This window comes from Leptinotarsa decemlineata, unplaced genomic scaffold (genome assembly GCF_025532065.1).
Source record: "Leptinotarsa decemlineata unplaced genomic scaffold, Ldec_3_MD MMD2_P_RNA_scaffold_6, whole genome shotgun sequence".
Taxonomy (NCBI): domain Eukaryota; kingdom Metazoa; phylum Arthropoda; class Insecta; order Coleoptera; family Chrysomelidae; genus Leptinotarsa; species Leptinotarsa decemlineata.
In genome coordinates this window covers 2237158-2244218 of record NW_027412533.1, presented here as the reverse complement: position 1 = coordinate 2244218, position 7061 = coordinate 2237158, and positions in this window count along the sequence as shown.

The window sequence follows — 7061 nt, the reverse complement described above, 5'->3', positions numbered from 1 at the left end:
GTAACTTCCACGGCCCACTAACTACTATTAGTGATTAAAATAGTTAGCTACTCTCGGCGAATATTGGTTTGCTCAAATGTTTTCTATTCTTAGTATAAGCTATGTAAGTTTGGACAATATATGTCTTTAGGGGACTGGACGAAGACCTCCAATACATATCTCATCCACCCTTCGTCTCTCGCATAAGAGTTTCAGAAGTGCACGAGACCCACCATCATTCCATATTTTTCTTGTTATATTGAATGTCATGTATCAATAAATAAGCCAGTATATAATAGATTTCTAATAAATTGATACAGTAATCTACCTAATCGATACCAAGTTCTTCATCAAGTGGTTACCTTTTTTTAGAGTAAATGTCATAGTTTCAATTTTTCTATTTTGAGTTAGGGGTTGAATACTTGGATCTTTTGGCGTCCGTTAGAGTGACACTCAGTTTTTGAGGAAGGCACCCCTCTTTCCCTGTTCAGGCTAGATGTGAGTACCTCATTAACGTAACAATTTGATGTATTTTTTTTTAAATTTCACAATTTATCACATAACAAAATCCAACAAGGGACTTGTACAAACTAATACAAGACACAGGATTGTTGGAATGGGTGTCATGAAAACGATGGGATAAGAACGCTCATGAGGCTGCAGTGATTTTCACAAACTTGGGAGAGATGAACAATTTAGATGGCCTCCAATCAGAAGAAAAAAAATTGAAGAAAAAATTTTTTTTCGAAACAACCACTTCCACTTGAACATTGTATTACACTAATGGAAAAAATTCTTTCGAAACAAATAGTTTTATTTTATAATTGAAAGTAGTTTTTGGGAAAAAAAGTTTTTGGCTTTGTACTATTTCATCTTGATATAAAAAAATGTGGGAATCTTCCAAAGAAAGGGAGGTAGCAATCAATTTTAAAATAAGTAACTCTATACATGAATGTGTAGATCATGCAAAGAAGTAACTTTCAGACACACACTGGAAGAAAGCCCTCCCGTAACAGCTGCTTTCATATAAACATTGAATTACATGAAAGAAAAAATTCTTTCGAAACAAATACTTTAATATGAACACTGAATATACTATTCTCTACTCAGTTTGTATTCCAAAAATTCGTTATGGAAAAAAATCAGGTATCATTCACAAGAATTCTACACTGAATGAATGGTAAAAAATTGCACTTATATGGAACACTGTCATCGTCACTGGCAGACATCGATGTTTCGCCGTAAGACACTTGCCTTAGCGTTCCTCATTACCAATCTGGATAACATTATACGAAAAAACCCTTTCAATTTGAAAGTAGTTGTTTCGAAAACGTTTTTTTCTTTCAGAATATGTCTCAAATAAATATTTGTGTATGCACTATATATTTTCATATTTGTTGTTAAGTAAGTAGGAAGCCAAAAAGCTGATCTTTTATAAGTGATTCCTTTTCAATTTAAAAATTGTCTATATGCATTGTTGGGAAAATAAGTGAAAATAACTTCCCATGAATATAGATCATGGCAATTAATTAGTGTTTTCGTCTATGTGTGACAATACAAAATATCCCAGATAGAGCTATTGTATTCATATCATTACCGAGTATGACTCTGAGAGGATTGTATACCACTTATTATTGATGATGACAGGTAGATTATATTTCAACATAATGTGGGAATAAGCTGTGTAAGTGGTATTGTGAAATAATAATTCACTTCGATATAACCTTTCCACTGAAAATGCTACTAACAGGTCGGCCGAAAAAATGAAACTTCGAATTTCAGACGATGAATTGGAATACCGTGAAACTCTATCTAACAAGACTAATCACAGTTGAATGTTATTCATCTCAAACACTCGACTGAAATATATTCACCTGCACAGGTGAGAAGTCCTACTGTTCAACAGTCCTACTGTTCAACAGTAGGACTTCTTTTAATATTATTTTCCGGCATGCCCACAATAGGGACAATAATTTTTTTGGCATTGAGTCTGCTGCTTCAAATGAACCTTCCGGGAAAAAAGATTAGCATGCGAGCAACTGGAAAGGCAAATGAAATTGAAAAAAATTTCAAGTAAATTTTGAATAGAATCGTATGATAATGTTTTATCGTTTTACTGATCCGGGTAATGACTGGGGTTTGGGTTAATGATAAAGCATTCAATTTCTTACAAGTGGAGCTCTCGTTATTCACTACCAAGAGGAGTATATGGAAGAGATAGAAATTTTGGACCACACTGATAAACAACATAAGTCGACAGTGACAATGGGATACATGCGTGTCTCGCTATATCAGTTCAAATGTCAACAAAACCCATCTACTCATCATTACAATGATACAAGTTCACATAGTTCATTGATGAACAACTGGTGCTGCCGACAAAATATTATATATGAAAAATATTCCAAAAATATACCATGCTCCACATCAAAACGGTGTGACTGACATTTGACATATATACGTACTAGAAAATGAATATTTCGAAATAAAATCTCAAAATATGCATCTCTCCCAACTACCTACACAGTAGCTTCTATAGATACCTACCGGAAAACAACTACTTTCCTGGCTTATAGCACGCCGGATATTGAAATTTATCCGACAGACATGCATGCAAGATACCTTACGTTCATTCACCAGCATAGCCATGCTGAAATCATTGGAGTGAATCACCTACAGACCGGTTTCAAAGTATTACCTCACATCAGTGCAGAAAAGATCCAACCTGAACAGCAAAGTGCCTGGGACTCGAATAATTTCGATGCGGCTCAGCTGCATGTATGAAACCTTTGTCTGAAAAAAAGATTGCTCCATTCCGTGAACGAAGCCCCAAGCGGAGAAGAAACCCCCCTATGTACTAATAATCTAACAGAGATCAAAACGTGTCTGAACCTGTTGTCAAACGGACTATATTAGCTCGCGAAAAAGGTCCTATTTCGAAATCTTTTGTTTGGTCTTATAGGTAATAATTCTAAATGAGAAACCGATTAATATTAGAGATGATCACTAACATAGAGAAAATACATAACAAATTGGAGGTATTAAAAACAGGTAGTCTAGCATAGGATCAATAACAGGTAGTAGTTATATACTAGCCGGTCTAATTAGGTAATACTGAGGACGCTGACTTGGTTAGCGAAACGCGCGTTGAGAGACTGGTGTTCGGAAAGTATTTTCAATTGATTCACTATACGCCAGAAGGTCCAGTACAAGCTATCACTTAAATTCATCAGGAAGCTGTCGTCAACAAAAACCATATTTTATCAAATTGACGTTGACACTATTACAAATGATTAGACGATATTATTTATTGGTACCTCACACAATTAAATTTTACTTAAAATTGAGAAATGCACGGAAACATTCAAAATATGTGCCATTTGCGGTTAATTTGTCATTGGTAATTGTGTGTTGAAATATTATTGAATTATCAGCTTCAGTATTGTGGGTAATATTTCATCATGAATAGCGAACGTTCTCAGTTTCATTTGACAGGATTTAATGTGTGAAAGTAGATCTTAATCAATCTTCGAATGATTAGAAGTGAACTTGTTATAAATTCGAATGATTTAGTCTACCCAGCACTTATCTGGAGGTCATTGAGTAGTAATTGTGAACTCAGAATTAAATTATTAAGCAATTTTTTATTCGAATAGAGATGTAAACAGTGTAGTACATTTATCGAAACACTTTGTTGAATTTAACTGTTTCTTTCGATGAAAGTCGTAGATTTTCTTTATTGCTAACAAATTCTGGAAATGAACCGAAACAAATGGTTTTTATGATAAGGCTTTGAAACACAGTTTTTTGAGAAACTATTTCTTGATGTTTTTGAATTTCGATATATTTTGCAATTCAATTTAGATCAACACATAATCATCACACAGTTCAGAAACGACAACCTTCAGAAGTCGAACTTGTGTGAGCTGAGGAATAACGAGATCTTATTTCTTAACGTGCGACTCCTAGCACAGGTTGTGCGATACGCAGTGGAAATCGATAGTTGGTCCGTCCGGCACGAATCACCGTCGATTAATCAAGTAGAATGAACCTCTCCGGTTAACCAACAGGCTACTGCCCTATTAAAAATAAATTGTTTCTATTAGGACAGTTTTGCCTATGAAATGAGTCAAAAGGAGAAATGGATTTGAATAGTTAGTTTTCCACAAGTGGCTGATGTTTTCTGGAAAGCGTTTTGGGTTATGAATCTGCTGAAGCACAATTACGAACTATCAAAAAAATTATCTAACAGACACGGTGAGTCTGTATTGAATAGTGAGTTATATCTGATTGACAACAGAACATTTTCCTTAAAAATCTTTTTGTGCAACTGTCATTGAAAGTGACATTTTTAATGGTTGTCAAGAGTATTGAAACATGATGTTTACAAAGTAGCGTATTGAACATATTTTTAACACTACTATTAAAAGTATTTTCAACACGATTTTTTTCGATCAAATAGCAATAAACACAACATAATTATTCAATTTTCAAGGAATTTTTATTATGAACAATAGATATAACCCCTTCAATTCAAATAAGATTCCTCTTGACTGGGATTAAATCAAATAGGTTAGGTTAGGTTAGGTTAGGTTAGGTTAGGTTAGGTTAGGTTAGGTTAGGTTATTACGATGTCATCGATGACATGAGCAGATCAAGCTTATTCCGTGACCTTAAAAAATCGTAATTCATGAATGAATTGCGTGTATTTTCTATGATGTTATCCAATTTGGTACTGAAAAGCCTTGGGGCAAGTGTCTCAGGGCGAAACATCGGTGTATACCAGTGAGGGTGACAGTGTTCCATGTAAGTGCAATTTATTACCATTCATTCAAAGTGAAACTCATGTGAATGATATCTGATTTTTATTCCACAACGAATGTTTGAAATACAAACTGAGTAGAGAAAAGTATCTTCTGTATAATTCAGTGTTCATATAGAAGTATTTGTTTCGAAAGATTTTTTTTTGTGTAATTCAATGTTTATATACGAAAGTAGCTGTTTCAGGAGGACTTTCTTTCAGTTTGTGTCTGAAAGAATGTGTCTGAAAGAAATGTGAATGATATCTGATTTTCATTCCACAACGAATGTTTGAAATACAAACTGAGTAGAGAAAAGTATCTTCTGTATAATTCAGTGTTCATATAGAAGTATTTGTTTCGAAAGATTTTTTTTCTTTTGTGCACTTCGATGTTTATATGAAAGTAGCTGTTTCAGGAGGACTTTCTTTCAGTTTGTGTCTGAAAGTTACTTCTTTGCATGATCTACACATCCATGTATAGAGTTAATTATTTTCAAATTGACTACTTCCTTCCTTTCTTTGGAAGATTTCCTCAACCCTTTTTTTGTATCAAGATGGAGTAGTAGAAAGCCAAAAACTTTCTTTTCCAAAAATTATTCACTCCTAAAAATATAACCCTTTCAATTCAGATATAGATACAATAGAATTCTGTCACAAATGAATTATATACATTAATTACATCATTTTTATTATTTATGAACATTATTATAAAAAGTACTATTAGAACAACTGCTGATATCTTGCGATTTGAAGAGCCTTGTAATATATTTGAATTATCTGAGTTGACAATTTCATGGGCATTAACATCTAATTCTTGAAGTGAAGAGGACGATGCTGTAACGCTGGAGCTAGCTGTTTGGATTATTCTTTCAGCAATTGCCTTTTTATGAGAAATAGATTGATCGATGTAACCCTCAGCTATTGTTATATACTTCCATCCTCCATGCTTCTTCATATCCGTTATTTTTGCTCCTGATTCTGTTAGCAAAGAAGCAGAAGACCTCCTGAAACAGTGACCTGTATATTCCTTTGGTTCCGGGAGGTTCAGAAACACAGTAATGCTAGAGGGAGGGCATTTTTCCAAACGTGTTTATACCAACTGGGTTGGCGCTGCATTAATAATTTGAGTATTTCAAAAAAAAAGTTGATGATTGATAACAGAAGGGCGTAATGCAATGTATTTATCAAAAAAGTCAATGTTTCTTTCAACTATGCAAAAAGAACGACCTGTTTTCGTTTTTGTATTTGCAATTTGAACAGTCAATCCATCAATTTAACGTCTTCTATTAATAAATGGCACAACTCTTCATGCCGGCAGACTCCATATATTCTGAAAATAGTAGAAACTTTCATCATCACATATTTTTCAACTGGCGCCTCATTTATAAACCTTTAGAATGGTTCAAATGTAGGAGTTTTCGCTGTTTTGAGCCTATAACTTTCATTTTTCCGTTTTAAGAATGCAGTAATTGACTGCCGTGTTGGTTGATGGTTCAAGCACTAGTCTGAACGATCTATTTTCACTTGCTATCGTCCAACCCGTGTTAGGAATCACACGTTAAAAGGTAAAACCTCGTTAATCCCTAGCTCGCACAAGTTTCGACTTCTGAGGATTGTCGTTCGTAGGGGTGGTTAATGGAAAAACAGATTTTGAACAGATTTTTTTATTATTAAAGAGCGCATTCGACTTTATCATTGAAAAGTTGCTCCACAAAGTTGACGAGTTCCATATTTTTGATTTCTCTTCTAAATAGGCTGAGAAAACGGTTTCGCTGAATTTTCCTTCGATATTTTCAAGTCTACACCAGCTAAGAAAATTACAATATGCGATGTCGGACTGCTGAGCCAATTTTTTTGGTAACAATTCAATTGAAGCTCTTTTTGCAACATCTTCAATATCGTCAGGAACACACAATTCCTCACTATTATTCTTCATTATGCAAGACATCAAACATCAGCAAGAATTTTGAATGTTACTTTAAAAAAAACGCGTGAGCTGTAAACAATGTTTGTTGGTAACCAGGTGATTCACAGCAAGTGCGATAAAATGAAAATAGTTAACTGACGAGGGATGTCAAAATGTGTTTTTGTAGAAATATTTATTTATTTTATCATGAAAACAGGATAGTTGTATGAAAACTTTGTATGATATTTGTATTAAAAGTAAATTTTATTTTGTTCGTAAAATTTTTTCACTCACAAAATAAAATCTTTCTCAACACTCATATTATTAATAGCTATTACAGTGACACTGAAATATTGAATTGGAAAAGCAAATAGG